General features: G+C 46.8%; 1 long non-coding RNA gene across 1 annotated transcript; it reads left to right on the top strand.

Moving 5' to 3' along the window:
* Positions 1-1,392: 1,392 nt before the first annotated feature.
* On the top strand, positions 1,393-19,021 carry LOC129492808 (uncharacterized). The gene is made up of 3 exons (XR_008660957.2): positions 1,393-1,478; positions 14,006-14,117; positions 18,511-19,021. It is a non-coding gene; the product is annotated as an uncharacterized lncRNA (long non-coding RNA).
* The last annotated feature ends 4,601 nt before the right edge of the window (positions 19,022-23,622 follow it).

Genomic DNA, 23,622 nt, shown 5'->3' with positions numbered 1-23,622 from the left:
ATACTTCATTACTTTTTGTGGCTGAATAATATTCCATTATATGAATAAACCACATTTGTTTATTCATTCATGCATTTTATTTTATGTTATTATGTTGAAATCTCACTCTGTTATCTGGGCTGAAGTGCACAATCGTAGCACTCTGGAGCCTTGAACTCCTCTGCTCTAGCAATCCTTCTATCTCAGGCTCCTGAGTAGCTGGGACTGTAGATGTGTGCCACCATCTCCAAATAATTAAAAAAAAAATTGTAGAGATGACGTTTTGCTATGTTTTCCATGCTGGTGTCAAACACCTGGTCTCAAGCAACCCTCCTGCCTCGGATTCCCAGAGTTCTGGAATTACAGGTGTGAGCCACTGTGCCCAGCCCCATTCATGCATTTTAGTCGAAGTTGGTAAGTAGCATTTCTAAGTGGCAGAATACCCAGAAGGCCCCTCACCTCAGCAGGAGGGGGAAGTCAGAACATGCGGAGTCTCCAATTTTTACCAACACTGCATTCTAACCAAGAAAGGTAGCAGCCTGGGCATGGTTAGGTGGGCAAGTGAACACTTTGCTTCTCTTCTCTGTCCTCAGCACCATCATCCTTTCTGACCTGCCCCTAACCCTGAAGAAATTGAGTTTATCTGAGATGCTCAAAACCTATTCATTAACCTTTATTGTTCGTCTCCTCATCCCAGGAAGTTTTCTGGGCCTTAGTCTGAGGGCTGAGGACAGGCTGGGCTTTTCAACCAGCAGACTTTGTCTGGAGGCCCTGATTGCTATATTGAAACTCTTCTCATCCACAGCCAGAGAAAACAATGAATCTTGTTCAGAATCAGTTATTTTGAACTATTCATTGACATTCTTATTAAATCATCCCTCAGACAGGCCCACTTCTCCCAGAAATGTGCACCAATATCTTCAGGTCACTAGAGTTTTTCCATTCAGGTTACAGACCTGTTCCTCTCTTTGGGTCCATTGGCGGGAGGCAGATCGTGGAAGAGAAGTGAGAGCATCATGCCAGTTATTACTTTAAGAGACTCTTAATGCGGCTGTTGCATAAGTGATGGGCTGTACAAAGCAAGATGTATAAAGCTATTTGGATTTTAATTGAAATTGTGAAAAATGTGTGTTTTGTGAGAGGTGTTGTTGCCTGATGTGAAACTGCAAGATGTTTTCCTACTCAGATTAAACATATAAATGGATGAAGAAAGGCTCTAATATGGATTATGCATATTAAGATGATTTTAAGATATTTAGCTGTGTGCAGATATTGTATGTAGGAGTGGACAGTGGTATTCATATCACTCCAATCTATAGTGCTTATAAACAGTGTTTTAAATCCATTTATAAATATATCACACAAACTACATCTTGTTTAAGGAGGTAGAATATAATGCTTCTTTGTATTTACAGCTAAATCTGAAGTATAGAGAAGGCAAAAATCTTCCATTTCTTACCAAGTCAGGATAAAAAACAACGGGTCCTGATTTTGACATGGTGAGTTTCTATTACACCTTGCCCTGTCTAGATAGGTAACTTAGTCTGTTTTTAAAATAGCAGCAAATTGGAATGGAAAATGGTCTTTCTTTGAAAATATACATATTTTATAAAATGGTAGATATGGATTCAGAAAACAAGCCAGTAATATTGCAGTGAAAAGTATGTATGTGTGTGGTGGAGGAGGAGGTAGGGGAGAATAAAATTTGTATTTAATGACTCAAATTTTATTCCTATTCTATCACTGTGGCAGTCAATGTACTTAGCTCACTAATTGGGCAATCACAAACACATTTTTTTTTTTTTTTTTACTTCACTACAGGGTCTGGAAAACTCAATACTTATTTTCCTAAGCCTATTTGACAGTAGGGGTAGTGATGTGTCGTTTTTCAGATTATTGAATTGTATGTGATTATTGGGGGGTCTAGAACATTTTTTTCCAAATTGAAGAAATAGTTGAAACTAATGAAATATATTTTTATTTTTCTGCTGTGATTATAGATATAATATTGAGTTGGAGGTACCATGTTGTCATGATGAGGTCATGAGGATAAAATAAAGGCCAAGAGAACAAAGAGAGACCATCACTCACACCAGCTAGCTCTAAAATAACACCATCAGCTGCCTGTCCCTAGGTTGCGCATTTTGAGAAAATAATACCTCCTAATCTAAAGCTGAATGTATGTTAAAATTCTAGAGCCAACTAGGTAATTTGTGAATTAGACTTGCAACTAAATCTCCCAGATCTGTTGTTAAAATGGGAAAGATCCCATTTTAGAGAGCCCAATCGAGTTGTCAGGACAATTAGCTAGGAAATTTCACCGAAGCGTAGAAAAGTGGAGCCCCAGGAATGGGTGATGTGTGCTGCATCTCACCATTTTCTTCAGTGTTTTCTCCCACTGCTGATCAAAACCTAATTTATTGTTCAGACCGTGTGTATGCCTTTCTCTATGTATGTTTATTCTGATATGAAATCATTTCTGTGAGCACAGGTGATATTGTTGTAACTGTTGACTGAGTGCATTATCTTTTTTTTGCGAAGGGTTATGACAGTCTCTACCCAAATCAACACTTTGCCTGATTCCACCAAGCAGGGGCCTAGGAAAAACAAAACAGGAAGCTTAGGTATACTCATGCTTGCTGACACATGCTTGTGTGTATATATACAAACATAAGTATATATTTATTTATATATTAGATGCCACAACATCTAGAGGGGAAGTAATCCAGGGATTGGCTGGTGATTGACGTATATAATCAGGATTATTTTGATGTGCTAAGTTAATTTATATCTCACCTTATTTCATTTTCACAATAAAAACATTTACATGAAGGTTGATACTAAGAAAGGAAATGAATATAACAAATATCAGAACAAAAGAAACAAGAGGCAGTGTCGCGCATCAGCTTTTCTGAGGAATATATCCTTGCTGTAATTAAACATCATACATGTGTCTGAGCTTCCTTCCAATAGAAGCAAGTGCCAGAGGCTCTGCTCACATTGCCTCTGTGAGGGGCTTGCAGTCATGGTCTGTGTGGAGGATTTGGGGACTTCAACATGGAGAGCTGCTCCTTCCTTCACTGCCCTGCCCAGCAGTGACAAGAACTTGCTTACGGCAGACTGTAGTGAGCAGAACCGAATCACAAGGACAAAGAGCCAAACACATTTGCCTGAAGTTTAACTGTTTTCTAGAGAAAAAAAGGGATGAGCAGTTTTAGATTTGAGTATTTTTAGATTAACATACTTTGTTATGAGTGGTGACAGTAGGGAGAATAGTGCTTCACTGAATATTGTTACGTGTTATCCCTTCATCAGGCATTATTTATATGATATCAACTCTTCCCAACAAGCCTAAAGAAATTCCAATGTCATCATAGAGTGAAGAAAATTGAGGCTTTAGAAAGGTTAAAGAATTTGCTGAAGGTCATCCAGGTAGTAAGAAACATAACCAGGATTTAAACTCAGATCCAATTACACTCCTCTGGTTTTATTGATTTAACTCCAGGGCATTCTGTGTGCCATAACAGTGGGGCATAGTCTCACTGCTGATTTTGACACAGGCATTTGGGATATTACATACATAGAGATCCAACCCCTGTAACACCAAGGCCTCACAGTCAAAAGAGAGAACTATGTAAGGGAGAGTCCGTTCAAACAGAGGTCTTGTAAGGGAAATGCATCAGGCCCAGGGAATATGTTGTGTCCAGGGAATCTTCAGCCCATACAAGGACAGCCTGGTTGTTCCGTTTTCTATGAAGCTGGGGAATAGTACCGAGTTCCTCAGATCATTATTCTCCTTACTCTTTCCCATAATTTCAGAATCATGCAAGAGTCAAGGGATTTCACAGATTTCAGAATTTCCAGCCCCTATATCTATATTTATATTTATATGTCTATATATCTATATCTACATCTAAATCCATATATCTGTTATCAATCTAGCTATCTCCCTATCATTATCTGTCAGTCATCTATCATCTGTCTGTGATCTATCATCTGTCTATCACCTATCGATATTAAATATGTAGAGAGACAGAGATACATACTCTCCAGATTCTCTAGAGAGCCTGACTATTAGAGGTAGTTACTAAATATGAGGGACAGGAAGCATATTTGCGAGGGCAGAGGAGCATCTTATTTCTCAAGTGTAGTGTGGAGTTCCGTGGAGCTCTAAGTGAGCCAATGTTTCAAACACCCCTAATGCACTATTCAATGGTTCCCAAAGAGGCATTGTCTCTACATCTGGCCCTCACTGCTGCAAGAAGGCCTGAGGCTTTGCATCAGAAAGGGCCTCCAAACCAGGAGGGCTGCAAGAGGAAAAGGGAGATGCCTTTTCTTGGGATTGGTGGGATTAAACTAGCTTAGAATCTGGATTTAAATAAAAAGGCCACATGGCTGCATTCTCTGCAAGGTTTGAATTTGGTCCAAACTGAGAAGTGGATGTGCCTCCCGGAGAAGGTTGATCTTGAAAAGGAGAAACAACTGGGGTTAAGCTAAGTCTCTCAGGAGGCAAAGAGTGCTTCCTTTCTGGCTGTTGCTCGTGTTGGGTTGGCCCCCAGTCAGGGGTTCAAATGGCATCTCACTCCCCCATCTCTCCAACAAGTGGGCCAGTATCCACGGTCCTTCCTGCTTCTCTGCTCATCATGGGGATGATCGACTCAATTCAGAGCTTTGGCCAAGAACTGTCTCAGTAGGTGACAAGGGCAGCCTGTGCAATGGCTCAGGAAATGGGAAGAGGCTTCATTTCCTGCATTTGGAGGGATAGGCTCAGCCTCAATTCTGTTTAAAATACTACTGAGAAAGATCACTGGAGTGGAGTTTGACAGATGCTTATAATAACTGGAAGTTCTCTCTCACACTACACAAAATCAGCAACTGTCTGTGCAGGAGACTGGCTGTCTTCCATTTGCTAGAAAAGAAGCCAGAGAAAATAGCCATAAAAACCAGTGTGGAGGGCTTGGATTAGCCAAATGAGGTCTTTTCTGATGTGGATAGACAAAGCCTTTTTCAGGAAGAAGGAGCACCTCCTGCTTGGTGTCTCAGGAATTTGTCTCACCTGATCTTATAAGGTCTTGTCAGAAAGGACCAAGAATGAAGCCCCCACGCAGTGCATGGCAGGCACATCCTGGACCCACGCAAGGTGATTTATGTGTGGTCACTTTTCTGCATCTGGCAACGACCCTGAGAGATGATGCAGGTGAGAACCTCAGAGATGACTGCACAAGGTTGCATAATCATACACACAGGAAGACTGATGGTTCACACTAACAGGGCCCTTGTAATTTGCCTGGAAATTCTCTAAGCAGGAGTGGGCAGGATAGAAGTGGTGGCCTTCAAGCCCAGGTGACAGCTGCTACTTATCTTTCCCTGGACCCAGTGACCCCCTACTGGATATAAGCTTGGATAGAAAATAAAGTCTGCAGGTGAAGTAGAAGTGAGTCCCAAACAACCCTACATAGGGACCCTTCTCCTCCGCAAACAGAAAAAGGAAGACTTCTTGTTCTTCAAGAACATCCCTTGTTCTTTGATATGACATTCAGAGACCAGTAGGAGGTGAGGCCAGTGTCTGCAGTCTAGGCCGCAGGAGTGAGTGTTGACAGCCTAGGGTTAAGGAGCATTGCACATGCATCAGTTGGAGCTGCTTTCAGCAGCTGATGAAATAATCACTGGCCAACAGTAACTTAAACAAATAGCACCTGCTATTCTTCACATGATGAAAACTCAGAGGGTAGTTGGTGGCTCAGTGGCCTCAGATCCAAATCTCTGCAATTCCTATGACTTCTTCCGCTATTCTTGTCATATGGTTGCCATGGCCCTGGACATTACCTCCTCATTCAAGGCGGAGAGAAGTTGAGGGAGGAGAAGGGATTTTTCTTTATCAAAAAGGCAAATGTTCCCTGGCATCTCATGGGTAAGTGTTGGGTCGCGTGGTGAACCTGAGCTCTGAGGCTGAGTGGGTGCCTTCCTAGGCTTTGTAGTGGAAGGTCACTAGGGGGAGAGGAGGCTGAGAATGGGCACTGGTCAGTCATTTAGGAAACCTAGACACTCTCAGGAAAGTCCCAAGAAAATAAATTTTACAAAGGGCTGAGCTCCTGTTAACTAAGGGAGGATAGGAGGGGAAAGTTGAGTCGTCTTCAATTTAGACATGAATGTGACCTTATTTGCCTCCCCTCTGCTACAGAGACTGAGCTCTTGCCAAAAAGCCCGTTCTCATCATCTTTAAGGGTGAGCCCTTCCAATGTGCTAAAAGGGACAGCCCATCCCTGCCTCCCTTCCCTCATTTCCTCCTACTCATTGATACACCAATGCTCAGATTCCCTTCACCTGGCAGGCAGGGTTCTGCATCAGCCTTCTGGCTGGTCGTCTTGTGTCTAAACTTATCCACATTAGCCTGCCCTCTGCATGATATCCAGCTGAATCTCACTGAAATGAAAATTTGACCATGTTACCCTGGTACTTCAAATACCTCAGCACCCCACTGTGATCTCGTTTTGAGAGTAAAGTCTAAGCTCATGGGCATAATGCACAGGCCCACTGGACAAGGTCTCCCCCACACCCACTTTCCCTTCTGTCTTGACACTCAGCACAGCACACAGCAGTGTGCCACACGACTCCATTCATGCCGCAGATATGTGCGTTGTTTCCCAAACACCTATGCGGGGAGACCCATGCTCAGAACCAGGATCTGGTGTTGACCCAGCAGGGTTTGAAACCTGGCCCTGCCTTACTAGCAAGATGACTGAGGTCAGCTATTCCATCTCTCTGTGCTGTAGGTTTTGCACCTGTTACCTGGAGACAATGTTTTCTCTGTAGGCTGTTTTAAGGATTAAATGTATTTAGTCAGCTAAGGCAGCAGTCTCTAACCTTTTTGGCACTAGGGACCGGTTCCACAGAAGACAGTTCTTCCATGTACAGGAGGGTGTTTCTGGATGAAATTGTTCCACCTTAGATCATCAGGCATTAGATTCTCATAATGATCACATAGCCTAGATCCTGGCATGTGTGGTCACTCCTATGAGAATCTAATGCCATGGCTGATTTGACAGGAGGCAGACCTCAGGTGGTAATGCTCGCTCACCCACCACTCACCTCCTGCTGTGCAGCCTAGTTCCTAACAGGCCACTGACCAGTACCAGTCCACGGCCCAGGGTTAGGGACCCCTGACCTAAAGCACTTAGAGAAAGCATGACAAGTCTTCATTGGCAACCACCCCCTGTGGCCAGCACCTTTCTGCACTGCAGACCCTGGCCCATGCAGCCCTCTCAGCATTGGCCAACTCCTGCTCAGAAAGCAGGGCTGAAGAGTGCAGTTGGGCTCAGCTGGACCAAGACTTGAATCCCAGGAGCACCTGGTACCATCAAAGTGATCTTGAGTTGAGCTTCAGTGTCATCAGCCATAAAATGTGAATAATCATAATTCCCATCTCATAAGGTGGTGGTGGGAATAAAATGAGAACATGTGTTTAAGCACTCAGCACGCTGCCTGGCTCACAGCAAGGGCTCAATAACCATTAACTGTCCCATTCGTATCAACGCCATGGAGGACTCCACTCCGGCATCTTTTTCAGGAGGATTTTCCTCCCTGCAATGGCTGTTTCCCTTTGCCTGTGCTGAGAGAGCCCTCTAGTGCAGCCCTTGTCATGTTCCAATGGAAATGGGCTGCATGTTGCTCTCTCCTACAAGAGCAAGACCCTAGACACCCCCAGCTCAGAGACCCTAGTGGATTTGGCCATATCTTGTGCTCATAAAGTAAGTGTTCTGCTGAACCAAAAGGAATTTCTCCATCAAGAGCAATGTAATGAAATCTTCTGATCAAGTGAGGCCCTTCATATTATAGGGTATCAAGCAAGCAAACAACAACAACAAACTCAGAAAGTTGTTTTGCATAAGGCTCAGGAATGGACAGGCTTCTATGTAATTCTTAGAATTGATGCCAATTAATAGGCTGTGATTGTGCTGATAAATCATATGTAAAACATGCTCACAGATGCTTTTAGTATTTACTTGAAAATTTCCCAATTGTTTTAGTTGGTTTTTGGAAAATCACCACACAGAGTCAGTGTAAAGTCTGGAACCATCTTTTTTAACAAACACAGCATAATATTTACACTGAAATGCATTTTTCTTCAAAAGCCTCCCTGTGAAGGCCACTCTTATAATCATGTGAGGACCAGCCCCTTTGGCATTGCCCTCAGCAGAACATTAGGTCTTGTGTTCAGGCACAGTTTTACCTTTTTATGGGGTGTTTGATTTTGGGAAATAGTCTAAATCATCTGGTGCCAACTCAGACCAGGCGGGGAATCAGGATGCCAGACAGACATGATGAAGAGCCGGATGTGGCCACAGAGTGATGGGGCTGGGCTCTGTGTGTTGCTGTTAAAACCGATATGGGAGGCTTGTGTGAAAGAAAGTCTGGGATGACTGGTTGAGAGTCAGTGTTGAGTAGGGAAGGAGATTGACTACAGATGGACAGAGTCAGAAGCCTGGGCCTGCCATCAACCAGCTGTATGACTTTGGGAAGCCCCACTCCTCCATCTTAACAGTGGGGATAACATCACTCTCCTGCAGCATCATATCATGAGTTAGAAATAAACGTGTATACATGCGTAGCATGTGTTGGTGCTAAACACAAGTAATTATTAATTTTAAAACGTTATGAGTGGCATCATTGGAATTAAGTATATAATTTTTCAAAAGGGTGATTCTTAAAGATAGCATGTACTTAGTTATAACATTCATTTATTCATCGTCTTCATTTTTCAGCAGTTGTACATTGAGTATTTATTTTAGACCCAGTACTGTTTTAGGATAGGATATAATAAAATTATAATGAAAATAACAAATCCTTTGTCCTTCTATAAACAAAATAATATAGTGTATCAAAAAAATGATATTTAAAAACCTAAAATAGAATAAGGAGGATTAAGAGGAACAGTAGGAGAGCTTCTATTTTTATACAGGGTGGTCAGGGAAGGCCTCCCTAGGCAAAGAAAATGTGAGCACATTCAAGGAACAAGCAGAGATGAACCATGTGGATCTCTGAAAGAAGAGAGTTTCACGTTAAGGAAAGAATAGTGACAAAAGCTTTGCATATGTTGTGTTGTAATAAATGGATGGATGCATGAATAGATGGATGCATGGATGCACGGATGGATGAATGAGTAAATGGATGATGCATGGATGGATGGATGCATGCATGCATGCATGCATAGATGGATGGATGGATGCATGGATGGATGCATAGATGAATGTACGGATAGATACTTGCTTGGATTGATGGATGGATGGATGGATGGATCCATAGATGGATGCATGGGCAGATATGTGGACTGATGCATGAGTGGATGGATGAATGGATGGATGGTGCATGAATGGATGCATGGATGAATGAATGGGTAGATGGATGCGTGGATGGATTATGAATGGATGCCTAGATGGATGCATGAATAAATGGATGGATGCATGGATGGATGGATGGGTGGATGGATGCATGGATGGATAGATGGATAAATGGAGGTATGGATGGATAGAGGGATGCATGCATGGATGGATGGATGCATGGATGGATGGATGGATAGATGCATGGATGGATGGATGCATGGATAGATGGATGCGTGGATGGATGCATGATGGAATGAATGGATCTATGGATAGATTCATAGTTAGATGGAAGGATGCATGGATGGATGGATGAAAGGATGGATGGGGGCTTGGATGGATGGATGCATGAACAGATGTGTGGATTGATGCATGGATCTATGGATGGATGGATGGATTAATGGATGCATGGATGGATGGATGCATGGATGGATGGAAGGATGCATAAATGGGTGGATGGAGGGATGGGTGGATGGATGGAGGCATGGATGGATTCATGGATGGATGTGTGCATGGATGCATGAATGGATGGATGGGTGGATGGATGCATGGATGCATGGATGGATGGATGGATGGATGGATAGATGGATGGATGGATTCATGGATGGATGCATGCACGGATCCATGAATGGATAGATGGATGCATGGATGGATGGATGGATGGATGGATGGATGGATGGATGCCGGGATGGATGCATGGATGGATGGATGGATGTGGGATAGATGGATGCATGGATGGATTGATGGGTGGATGATTGGATGGGTGGATGGACGGATGGGTGGATGGATGGATGGATGGATGGATGGATGGATAGATCAATGGATGGATATATGGATGAATGGATACATGGATGGATGGATGCATGAATGAAGAATTAGAGAAACAGAAACATTGTTAAAAGGAAAGGGATTACACTGTTTGTGTATGTAAACTCTAGATGGGCTGGTTCTGCACTCAGGTGCTCCCTGGGATTGTGGAATGCTGGACCACGCTGCACTGTTTCTGCTGCCTCAAATGAAATGAATTTATCAGAGTGCAGTTGCTAATTCTCATCACTATTCTCCAAAACAGAACCTTGGACATGGAAAGTCTTCTAATTTTTGTAAGTCTCACACTTTTCACTGTCTGAAGAACCAGCGGTCTAAATGTCAATGTCCTGGTGGTCACACTTTTCTAGTATTTCCAATGTACTTCTCAAGCCCAAAAGGATCAAGGCTTGAAAGAGGCATTCACCTCACTTGGTCATCCAGCTCTGGAGATGATGAAGATTGTCCCAGCCTACCTCCCACTCAGACGGCTCTCACTTTTCTAGAGAGCACAGGGAAGTATTGAAGAGAAGAACACACTCTGTAACCACAACCAATGAAACCACACAACAGCACAACAGGGTCTGCACTGAAGAAAAAGTTAACTGTTGATGTGGCATTTGTTTCTATTTAAGCATTTGGAAAACACAGACCCCAAAGGAAGCACATGTGTGGGAGTTAGGAACATAGGCTCTGTTCCTTGGGCAGTTACCTCTCTTCTCCAGTGATTGGTGTCCACATTTGTACATAAGAAGTCTGCATGCATGTGGAGTAGGCTTTGGGGTCAGACAGGTCTGGAATCATATCCCAACTTTACCTCCTGCTAGAATTTGGAAGGGGACAAGTATCTTCACCTCCATGAGCCTCAGGCTTCTCATCTGTAAGGTGGAAATAACAGTGCTTACCTGGTGGGGTCCCCGTGAGGTTTGGAGATAAGGCCAAGGGTGTGGCGTGGCAGAGCCTGGCATGGAGTAGGGTGCTCAATGAGGAGTATCCACGTGCAAAGGAGAAGCAGCCCAGCCCTGCCAGGTGCCTCACCTTATGCTTCTGTTGATATAGCAGGAAGGCACGGAACCCTGTACTTCTGATGGTCATTGGGACTGGCAGTTACCAGAAGACAAGAACATGTGTGAATTGCCCTAATCAGAACACAGGTTGCAAAAACAACAGCCACAAGTAATAATCATCATCATAATGGTAAACCTTTATATAACATTATTATATGGCAAACACAGTTGTAAGTGCTTAATTTATATTAATTCATTTAACTCTTACATTGGTTGGCATGAATTCATCTGTATTTTACAGGTGAGGAAACTGTTGCACAGAGAGCTTAATTAACTCATCAAAAGACCACAGTAATCTGTGCCAATGTTGGGATTCAAAGTCAAGAAAGCCAGTTTCAATGTTTATGCTCAAAGCCACTACCCTTGATTGCCTTTTGAAAATGACATTTGTGCCATACTTTATGATTTGCAAAGCTCTTTCTCCTGTCATCTCCTCTTTTATCCTTTAATTAATTTTGCAAGGAAAACAGAGTAGAAAATATTGTCCCAGATACACAAGAAAGGATACCGAGAATCTGAGTGTATATAGTCTCTTAACTGGTATGACCCTCTGTGAGAAAGGCACAGGGAGGATTTGAACCAGTTTTGTCTGAAACCTGTAACCCAAGTCATCCGTTCTCCATGAAGCCATGAAAGCATTCCTGAAGTCCCAGCTCCTCAGTCAGGAACCCCTCTGAAGGTCTGAAATTATTCCTCAGCAATGGCTTAAACCTCCACATTTCTCAGAATCACCTGGAGTGCCTGTTAAAAGAAGATCGTGGGCCCTCCCCCTCATAGCTTCTGACTCAGTAGACCTGGGGTGGGGTCCAAAAGTTTGCCTTTCTAATGAGTCCCCAGACAATGCTGATGCTGGTGGCACAGGAACTACACTCTGAGAACCATTGCTCTGTGTCAAATGAGTGTCCACGTGCACTCAGTGTAATGTCTCAGTTCTAGTCATGGCCAGAGATACAGTAGGGCAGGAGCAAAAGCATACCTGAAAGAATGTCTGGTGAGCTGTACCTGAAAGAATGTCTGCTGCCCAGCCACCTCCAGCCTGGAGGGAGGGCAAAGATGAATGGAGAGAAGGGCCCAGCAAGTCAAGGCATGACCTTGCCAAATGACTTTGTGCTGATTCCTTTCAAACTACCACCTGATATACCCACCCAGCCATTTCTCAGAACCAGAGCAGAGGAGCTGACAGATCACACAAATGAGGCAGAAGTGCAGCTGATGTGGAAAATATCATGGTAGTATCCTAATGGTCCTGCCATAAGACACAGTCATGGAGGAAATCTTGCCAGTACTGTTCCTGGCCATCACCAAGGAGTTACCTGGTTCACCTTCTTCCTGGAAGGGTGAGATGTTAAGGCCTTTCCTTAATGCTTTGTTTCTGAGCTTCCCAGACAGAAGTCTCTAGTTCTTGGTCCTCTGTCCCTGGAGTTACAGCCCCCAGCCCAGACACTCATCTTCCCTTGACCAGCTGCCTTGGAGGAACAGAGGGCATAGCACAACAGTCACCAGCCAGGGAGGGTCTCCTTAGACTCAGGAGCCACCTCGGAGACTCAGAGACACATTGACACCAATGGGGATAGACAGACCCTATCAGAGATGCCTGGGGGAAGGTCCCTCAGTGGGGTCAGCCTCAATCAAGATCCTGTGTCCTTCTCTCCAGCAGGCATTGCTGAGTTTTCTCCATCCATTCTTCAGTTGAACATCATAGTACGCAGCCCTTCTATTGCTAATGCATATGGGCATTTCTGTAAAGCACTGCTTTACAGAAAGTATGGAACATAAAGCTTATCCATTGAGTATTTAATTCATTTATTCATTCATTCAACAAACACTTTTTAAGCTCCTGCTATGCAACACTGACCAGGCTATTGGAGATATAAAATGAATAGGACAGACAAAGCCACTTCTCTAGTGGAACTTCTCTCATGGATTAATACAGGTTGATTGTTGTCACCTGACATTTTTTCAAATGCTCTTCAAGCATCCCCATGTGGCTCATATCTGGCTGTTTGCCTGCATTCACAAGGGGTAAACTGGGGAGCCACCGTGTGAAGCCAGCTATCCAAGGTCACCAGTGTGTGTGGAGCTGGTCTAAGACCAGAAATGAGCAAATGGCATTGAGCTCGCTCTTCCCAGGGCAGTTCTCTTGAGACAGAGCACAAAGCATGAGTCCTTCCAGAGCTCCAGGGCTGTGACTCACAGGAAAAGACTGTGAGCTGTCCATGGTTGCCTCTGCAACACAGAACCAAGCATGTCACACTCATTAGCACAGACCAGCCACCCTCTCTGCCATGGTGATAGTGGGACTGAAACAGAAAATCCAGCGGCCATCTTTCAGCAGCCAGTCACCCAGAAAACCCCCGCCAACTCCTCGAGGTAGTTCTGGGGTTTTCATCTGTTTCTCCACAGGCCTTATGGGCATGGTTACCTGTGTTTGGGTGTCTTCTTCTCCTGAGTGAGAGCAGTTTTGCTTTATATTCTGTTCTTTGTTTGACCCCGTTTTGTTTGCTTCTTTGTTTGTTTAAATCAAGCTGACTATGAAGGAAGTTAAGCATAATAACAGATTATTCTAAGAGTTTGACAGAGCTTTCCTATCATGCAGAAACATTGAACATAGGAGAGAAAAATCAGGAAAAATGTGTAACTTCAGAGAGAAAGGCATACAGAATAAGTAAAAGGAAGACAAGAAAGATAATTTTTATATTGACTGTATAGACAGTGGGGTTGTGATATGGCTTTTTACTCTTATTCTGTTTTTTATTTTACACCCCTTATTCCCAGCTCAGCACTGAAGCCCATGGATGTCCAAGTAAGAAGGATGGATAATGAATGACAGAATCGACTGTGCAGAGACAGTGTGGGATGACTAACGAGGTTTCCCTCACAATACAAGGTGTGGATGGAGGGAGGGCTGTGGCGGACCACGGGCAACTCTGGAAAGCAGGAGATGGTCTGTCTGGGTAGGTGAGCCAGGGCCGGGCTGAATCAAGCCCAGAACCTGTAGAGCAGCACCTGTCATTGGAAGGATTCCTTACAGGAAGTTTGAAAAGGAGCCCATTGCGTGGAGCATCTAGGATACATCCAGCACTGTGCCAGGTACTCTCCTGTGAATAATAAACACGTGGGTTGTCACCAAGCACTGCAGGATGTACCAGGCACTGAGCTAACTACTGTGTTTCTTATCTCCACTGCGTCACTGCAGTCCCTGAGGAAATGTCCCAATTGCTGTCTCAGAACCTGAGGCAATGGGGTTCACAAGGCTGAGGGACTTACCTATTTGCCAAAGTAAACCCCTGTCTGTCTGTCTCTGAAGTTAGTACTTTATCTACTTTCAAGGCACTGACTCCTGTGGAAATGCACAGAAATCAGGTGGCAAGAATGGAAGAGGGAAGGTGCATTTCCAACAGTGAGAATAGCATGAGCCAGGCAAGGACCCACAGGAAATCACTTGGCAAACCAAACTTCTGGTGTACCTGAAGAACCAAGAACACAGAGAGGGTGCCGGGGGTGAAGCTGGGGAGAAAGGCAGGGCTGGAGACTGTGAGTCTGCAGAAGCAGGGGCTGGGCGTGGAGTAGGAAGCAGGAGGGGCTCGCTGACAGCTTTGGAGGAGGACCACGAAGAACATGGCCCTCATCTATAAACAACTGCACACATGCTGAATGAACTTATGGATGAATGACTCAAATATCTTTTATTTATTTTTAATTTAATTTATTTTTCTCGAGTTAGGGTCTGTCTCTGTCACCCAGGCTGGAGTGTAGTGGTGCTATCTTCCACACCTTGCTAATTTTTATATTTTTTGTCGAGATGGGGTTTCACCTTGTTTCCCAGGCTAGTCTCGAACTCCTGAGCTCAAGCAATCCAGCTGCCTTGGCCTCACAAAGTGCTGGGATTACACACATGAGCCACAGTGTCCAGCCTCAAATGTCTTTTAGAGCAGGAACTGGCAGTGGTGTGGAAGCCGGTGAAGCATGTGGAGGCCGTAAGACCTGCAGGAGTAGGTGCAATATGGACCTTGGGAGTCAGAACCCTGCTATGGTACAGATCTGACAAGTGGCCGACAGTCAGCAAACATCCAGGAAGGCTCCACCCAGTGTCACAGCCAAGTATTCTGAGCTCCAGGGGTACAGAGATACAGAGACGTGTGGGGGCAGCAAAGAAGAGCCAGCTGCTGGAGCATTCATTCTGCTTCCAAACCTCACCCCCAAATCCTGCCTGTGGGTTTGGTATCATTTAGGGCCATGGGCTGGGGTGTACCAGGCAATAAATATCCACCCCCCTGCCTTTTCCAGAAATGTAACTGGAAGGGGTGTGAGATTGCTCTGTGCAATTTACATGACCACCTCCTATCCATCCCCAACAATCCCCTCAAAGAGTTATTGTATCATTGGGTAACAAGAGTCTCCAACCTCACTTGGCTTGCAGTGTAGTCCTCTTGGCTCACTGCAGGGAGGAAGGGCATGGGGTGCTAAAGGGAGTTCACTGGCATCAGGCCAAGTACTGAGCACAGCAGACACAGAGAAGAACCTAGCCATGCCACCGGGGCCCGCAGGGGACTCATGGAAGCTGCCTCTCGGCCCTCCCTCCCAGATGAGGATCCCACATCCTCAAACAGCCTCCAGCCTGTGCCTGCAGGCCTCCTGCTGTGACGCCTGCAGGACCCACACCCCACCCTGCAGGGGCTGCCCTGGACTTCCATAGCTGGGTCTCAGGAGTGTGAAGTGGAGTCTCCTGCTTGCAGCCATCTGGCAAGTGTTCATATTGAGGGGTGGCAGGTGAGAGAGCCATCCTGTTCAGCTATGGAAACAGACAAAGGAGACATGCTCCAGTGAGCATCTGCTGTACTTTGCAATGGCAGACCAATGGGGTATCCATTGAGGAGGATTTTGGAACAGCCAGTGGCTTGGTTTGTTAAGGGGTGTGGGTGAACTGGATTGGGGGCTGTTGCTTTTCTGTGACCCCAGAAACACCTTAGCATAATCTGTCAGGGCCACTTTTCTCCATGAAGCTGCTCCTACAGCACAGCCCAGGCCTTAGAGGGGGCATAGTGTAGCTTCAGCTCCCCATTCAACAAGGACCCCGTGCTCCAGGCCTGAGGAGCCTGGAGAACAAACCTCCGAATGCACCCCACTTCCTGGCTCATGCCCTGCTCAGTGTCCCCCGACCCCCACCCCTGTACTGGTGGCCAGGCTTGGCTTCTCCATCTTAGATGCGGTGTCTCTCTCCATCCACCTTGCCGATGTCAGAGTGAACTTCCTAAAGCCCAGCACTGCCCTTGCTGCTGTGCCCGGAACCCACTATGTCCTCCACTGTCCAAGAGAATTCAAGCCTTTCCCAATCTGTTCCAACCTTATCCCTTCTTTCCCCAGACCACAGCCAGGGCCCAAGCCTTATTTCCCAATGCCTTATGGGAGCACGCACCCGCTGCCAGGCTGAACAGGGGCCATGTACTCTGGTCTATTCTGTGTTGTCCCACAACTTTATTTTGTATTTCCTCATCTCCACTGCCAAACCCCCAAACACTCCATTTCATATTCTTAGGTAACCATAAAGTGCAATCTTTCCTAGACAGTTCTGATATAATTGTTAATAGCATCCCTGTCGTTCACAAAAATTTCCAACTTAGACAACAGATTCTATGGGCATTCTACAGGCACACCCCTGACCCATGGCCCCCTCCAGGCCTGTGAGCAAAGGGGAGCCCAGCTGTCTGTCCTGCCCCATTCCCAAGGCCCAGCTGAGTGCCTTCCCTGGCACACCCTCCACTGCCTACAGCCGTGATCTCCCCATTGCTGACCCCAGGGTGCTGTGTGGCAGGATGGCAGGGGTGAGAGCACACAGTTGATCATTCTTCTGAAGTGCACATAAAAGGCTAAGGTTACAGAGCATCTTTGTGGGTGCTCACCCTATTTTCTAAGAATTGGTCACCAAAAAAAGTGCTCTGTGGCCACTCAGTCAGGCCAGGTGGCCCCAGGTCCTAAGCAGGGCCTTCATCTGAGGGCAGGGATGGCCTCACATATCAGGCCCTTTCTAGGCTGCAAGACCGGACAATGTCACAGAGCCAGGGCCATGTCCACCCCAGCTCCTCATGGGCCACCAGGTCGAATGTCTCCAAGCCTGTGGACCCTGCTGAAGGTCCCAACCTGTCTGTCTGCTCCTGAAGGCAGGCAGGACTAGGGCAGCCTTGCTGATGCACAGGGGGTGCAGCTGAGGCAGGCATTTGGGCTTGGTTAAGTCCAAGACCTGCTGAGTGCCACCAAGTGCTCTGTGATTCTCCAGGAGGATCCTGGAGGTGCCAACAGTAGCATCAGAACTGCCCGGGTCCTTCAGGCCACAATGAACTTTGGGAAGCCTTACAGGCTGCTTCTTGTGCTGGACTCAGATGAGGTGCTGGCATCTAGGAATGGGAAAAGAGAAGGGAAAGAGGATATTTTTCAGGACTGGTTCACCTGCCTTCCTGCTTCCTCCAGGACCCGTTACTCTCCCCAGCTCCACCTCTGCAAAGGTCATTCACTCCATTTCTATCCAAGAGGCCTTTGCCACAGGCTTTAGCTTTTACTGAGGGCCTATTCCCAAGAAAAGAATCTCAAATGCCTGGAGAGGCCGCTTTGGGAGAGAAGCACTTGCCAAAACCCATTCAAGTCTCCCCAACTGCCCTTAAGCCTAGACATAAGAACACAGGGCTGCCAGGGGAGTCAGCCCTACCCTTGGCAGATACCAATGGCTCCTCTGTGCCCAGGAGGCCTGGCCAGTAGGAGGGGGGTCTCCCACCAGCTCCCACCCCAAGCTCATGTCCCAGATAAGACAGGAGGTGATGAAGCTGCCTGGGTGTGCCTTCTGCCAGCCTCTCCCTCAGGAAGGGGAATTTAGTGGGCTTGGATCTGGCAGAAAATGACTTCCCAGGCTCCTTGCACACCTTGCCCTCCACAGGGAAGCCCAAGCAGAGCTGGGAACTAAGGCAGAGACAGGGGTCTGGTGGGCCATGTTGGGGAGCACAGCCCTCACCCCCAGAGCTGCAGTGGGGGGGTCCAGGGCCTAGAGCAGGGAGGAGGCTGCAGCTCTGAATATGCTTATGGAGGATCTGGTGCTCAGCTGAGATCCAGAAAATGCTTCCCTGTCTTCTAACCCAAGCCCATCTGGTGTCCAGGGCCCCTTGCCATGTCTTTCCCTCATGGAAGTGTCCAAGGCAAGCCAGGTGAAGCTAAGAAAAGAAGAGTCCCTGGGTTGGCATTTTCCCATCACCAGGTGTGTTTCTAAGCCCTGCTCTGCTTGCTTTTCTCATCAGCTGCTCCTGGGCCCAGCTGCTCAGACTGCACGATGCAGCTCTCCCAGACACCCAAGGGGACTTAAGCATCATGATGAGGAGCTCCAGAGGAAAGTTATTTCTTGGCTGTGATATTGAAAAAAAAAATAACTGAGCAGAAAGGGAACTTGAATTAAGCATTTCATGAAAATGAGAATACTGCATGTGGATCATTCAACCACAACGTCCTCATGGCCCATCTCAAAGCCCGGAAGCTCACCTCATCTTAGCCAAGCCCTGCCCCAGGGCCTGTGGCTCTCAGAGTCCCTGAGTCCAACACTGCAGAGGCAGGGCACGTCCAGGACACTGCTGCGCACCAGATGATCTCGAGCCCACCAGTGGGTCCTGCTGTGCTTCTCCCGTGTTCCTGGGCACATCTGTCAGAACCCCAGCATGGCCCCACTGTCCCAAGCCCACAGTGACTCTGCAATCTTACCAGCCCAGGGGTGGCTGAGATGGCAAGAATGTAGGGTTTTCACAGAAAGTACAGGATGGCAGGTTTGATTTTTTAGTTTGTCTCATGCAATTATTGAAATATATGTATACAAAAACTAATTTATTATCTAAAATTCAAATTGAATTTGGTGTCCTCTGTTTGTATTTGGTAAATATGGCCATGCTGCAGGTGTGGGAACTCGCTCCTGAGCACACACTGCTGCTCATTTGCCTCTGCCAGAATTCTGTCCCCATGACACAACCCTGAACTTCTCCCCCAACGCCATACTCACCTCAGCCCTGGATGGCAGCAAGTAGAGAACAAGTGGCTTGCTTTGCATGGGAGCGACTTCCTCTACCGGCATCTGAAATGGCTCTGCTGCTGGTGGGCCAGGGAGTGGAGAAGCTGCCCTCAATCTATTACGTGGGGCTAAACCAGACTGGCAGAGTTACCTGTCACCATGGACACAGAACAATTAGTGCTTTTCTGAAAAGGGTAGGATTAAAAAAAAAAAATTTCAGTAGAGTACACTTTTTGTTACATGGGGTGTTTGAATGAATTGTGAAGACACCACAATAGCATTTTGTAGGTGAGTAAGCAGAAGCCTGGGTCGCCTAGCTCCTCCACTAAGCACTCTGCCAGTCCACACTGCTCCCTGAGTCTCCCTGCTGGGCCTGGGGTGGTGGGAGGCAACTGTCGCAGCCAACAGAACTCTACCACAAAGCTCTATGGATGTTTCTAGATCCTGGACCTTCAGACTCTTCTCTCCTGAGATCCCTCTGGAAACTCATCTGTCTTATTCCCTTTCTGCCGCAACTGCCCATGGCTTCTGACTTTGACTAGCAAAATGCAATGCCTCTGGCTTACAATCTCCCTCCGTGCTTCAATGAATGTGCATCTTCTCTGCGTTTGTTATCGTTTCCTGTTCAATATGCTCAGCAATGAGAAAAATCAGAGCATTTGAAGCAAGGAAAGCTGCAAAGGCTCACAGCAAGCGCTGTCTCTGGTGTTCACAGAGCTGGAATGGAGAGTCACCTCCCTGGTCTTTCCTCCCCCTGGGTGTGGTTTCTGTTTTTCTGGAGAGCTGCCAACACCCCCTCCCTCAGCCCTTATGTAAAGAATCCTCTCTTAATTCCAACACCTGGGCTAAGAGGACTCTCCCACTCCTGGAGCTCAGTCCCTGCCTGACCCTGTGACCCGTGAGAAGTGGACATCCAGGTGGGCAGTGGTCCCCAGGTAGGTGCGGGGGCTGCAGTAGGATCAGGAGAGGAGGACAGGGAGCGTCCGGCTCCTTAGGAAGGGGAAGATGGACCTGTGGCAAGCAAGGGCCGCTGGCTGCAGGAAGTGACACATGCAGGTTGCCATACAGGGTCCGGACTGTCAGAGACGCACAGAGAATCCCAGGGAATGAACCTGAGAAGAATTCTGTCTATAAAAGAAGAGACCTGGCACCTTCCCATTGGCAGCAGCTGACTTTAAATCTTGGTCTCCCTGGCATTTAATTAGCATGTCTTTTTGAGTACCAGACAAGGGTCTAAAAACCTAGGGGAAGAGAGATATGGGTATAAAATTAACATTAGAAAGTGGAAAAGCCTTAGACGTGAACTGAGATTCCCAGGACTCTTGTTCAAAATTACCCACAAACACTCCCTGAAGGCGGTCGGGGCTGCAACATTCACAGGTGAACTCACTTTTTGGCATTTCCATATACAAACCTGTAAATGAAGAAATGGCCTGATCTTTGTAAAGATCCCCTTCCACTATGTTTCTCTAGAAACATTCCTGTGCTTAAGGAGCTCACCATCCGGCTGGAGAGCCAAAGCCCCCATTTGAAAGAGTTGATTACTCTGCAGGGAGCCCCCATCCTCAGGGCTACTATTTTGGCCAGAGGGCACTGTGCCTGATTCACCATTCCAAAGCTCTGGGACCTGGTGAGATTTGGGAAAGCCTGAAGCATCTCCTCCCCAATTCCACTTGATCTCATCGTTTGGACAAATGGCTTTACAGCTCCATCAGTGCTATGCAAAGTGGGGTCACGGATTAACTATTATCAAGAAGTAGGAAGCAGTAGCAGCTGATCAATACTGTTCCTGCTCTCCCAGTGCAGACCGACTTTACTGGGCTTTTTTCTCTTTTTCTTAAAGAAGCTGCAGATCCATCTGGACAAGATGAAAAAAATGATGCTTTCTCTATGCTCTCAATGGAGACAGCTTTGTTCTCTCCCTTGGGCTAGCTCTGAGCACCTGTTGTTCACAGAAGCCTCCAAAAACACAAGCTAATGAGGCCCTAGGCACCTTGCCTCACTGATGGGGCACCTGCCTTGCCTCTTCATTTACAGGTTGGTGGAGATGGGAAGACAGCACACTTGCCCTTTTTCTCCACCCAGGAACAGGGGAGCTCTGTTCTATTCTGTAGGTACCTATTCAAGTCTATCTATGAAAAGGTGACAAGCCTGGTGGCTTTAACCAACACTGGCCCTCACCTTAGCTTCACTTTGATCTTCCAGGCCAGCCTTCAGCTGTGTCAGCTCCCCAAGTGCCAGGTCTCAGGGACAGCTGGGTTGCTACAGAGAGACACAGACATCTGCTCTCTGCTTTCTGGTTCAGAAGGAGGGAGGGGAAGAGGATGGCAGGTAAAGTACAGCACAGCACAGAGATTGACATACTGGGTTGAAGGCTCAGTCAGACCCTGGTTAGAGTTTACCAGCTGTGTTACACAGGGTAAATCACTCAACCTCTCTGAGTCTCCTTTCCTTCCTCTAAAGAACAGTGAATTGTTTCCACTTAGAGGGTTGATTAGTGCAGTGTCTGGCATAGTGAGTGTTCACAGCATTGCTGTCATTCCTGTGCTGCTGTCATTCTCTTAATGTAGAGCCAGGATGCACCTGGAAAACAAGCATGGACGGGGGCAGGGCCATGGCACAGAGGAGGTGAGGGACATCTGAACTGGGGGAGGTGATCATGGAGCATGGCAGCTCCTAGAGCTGTGGGGGTCGGGGGGTGAGGTGAATCTGCATTTCTGCCCCAGGAAGAGAGAACAGAATTCATCTCTAAGTACCATGTCCTGTGTTGCTGCCGGAGGAAGTGATGATAAGCAGGCTTTGGGTTTGAACCTGGGAAGGTTACTGAGACCCACATTTTTTTTGTCACCATCTTTTTTTCCCTAACCCCTTCTCTTCTCATGGTAAAACCTTTAGCCTTAGTCTCCGCTAAAAAATGTAAACCCTGTGAGCATCTCATGGGTTTCTAAACCATTCAGACCTATCAACCTGGAGGGCAGACAAAAGTGCAGTCCTTTTAGTAATGTGCTGTGTGGCCTAACATGGAGCTGAGCCTTCAGGAACTGTGGGAAAGGAGGCTGCATCCCACCCACACGGAGCCCCATCCCACAAATGCTTCCCTAGTGCCCGGAGCCTCCCCAGGGGAAAGGCCACTCAACCTAAGAAGACAGCCTCATGTGGAAGTTCTCTGAAGAGATTTATTAGAAAGTCTTATTATTACTAAGCCACAAAGCTTAGTAACACAAACACGCATGCACACACACACAAACCCATTTAATCATGCTGCAGTGAAAAGTCAGAGGAGAATATTTCAAAAATTTGGATCTGGAAAGCCTTTAACTGTCTCCAGGTGAAAGGGTTTGGGTCAGATATATTTATCCTTCACTTCTGCCCAGCTCTGGCTGCAGAGGAGGCTCAAAGATGACTTTTCAACTTCTAGCTGCTTCATTGCTCCAAAATCCTAACTACCACAGGGACAAAAACACAGAGAGACCACAGCACAGAAGCAAGTGACTTGCAAGATTAAACTACACGCCTGACCACACATGAACAGTGGCAGCATGGCACAGACACTGGGAGACACGCACATGAGGTCAAGCCCACATGCACGGTGACCACAGGAACTCCCAGCTTGGTGGCTCCCATTATCCCAGAGGCCTGCACGGAAGCAGGTGAAACCCACAAGGGCCCTGCACCTATCCCCACTGAGGCATAACGTGTGAACCAAGTCCCACATGGGGGTGTGGGGCCCCCAGAGTACACTCAGAGCCACCCAAGAACATCAGAGAACACACCCACTTGGGTGACCAGAGCTTGGTTCAAGACTCAGTTGTGCTGTTACCAGCAGTGAGGCTGGATTTCCAACCCAATCTTCAGGTTGCAAAGCTGACATGCATTCCACAGGGCAACCCGCCTCCTGCTTTGGCCTGGAGCTACTCTCCATCTGAAAGTTGATGGACAGTGATAGTTAGCCTCATCAGTGATAGGCAAAATGATCCCAGAGTCCACCTGGGAGTGCCTGTGGGGCTGAGGGAGGCCCTGGAGGGAGGTGGATGAAGTCCAGATCTGGAATCCTGCACTCCAGCCTCCTAAGCTGCCAAGACTCTCTGGACTTCTGACCCTGCCCTCAGCAAGAGTTGAAGCAGCAGGACCACCGACGGTTGTGCCTGAGATCACCCTCTGTTCTTGGTGGCCCTGGCTATCTGAGTCCCAGGCACTTGTCGCTATTTATTTATTTATTTATTTTTGAGACAGAGTCTGCTCTGTTGCCAGGCTGGAGTGCAGTGGCTCTATCCTGGCTCACTGCAACCTCCGCCTCCCGGGTTCAAGTGATTCTCCTGCCTCAGCTTCCCAAGTAGCTGAGATTACAGGCATGCAC

This window comes from Symphalangus syndactylus, chromosome 11 (assembly GCF_028878055.3).
Source record: "Symphalangus syndactylus isolate Jambi chromosome 11, NHGRI_mSymSyn1-v2.1_pri, whole genome shotgun sequence".
NCBI classification, from domain to species: Eukaryota; Metazoa; Chordata; class Mammalia; order Primates; family Hylobatidae; genus Symphalangus; species Symphalangus syndactylus.
This window is presented reverse-complemented; position numbering and strand designations above follow the sequence as displayed.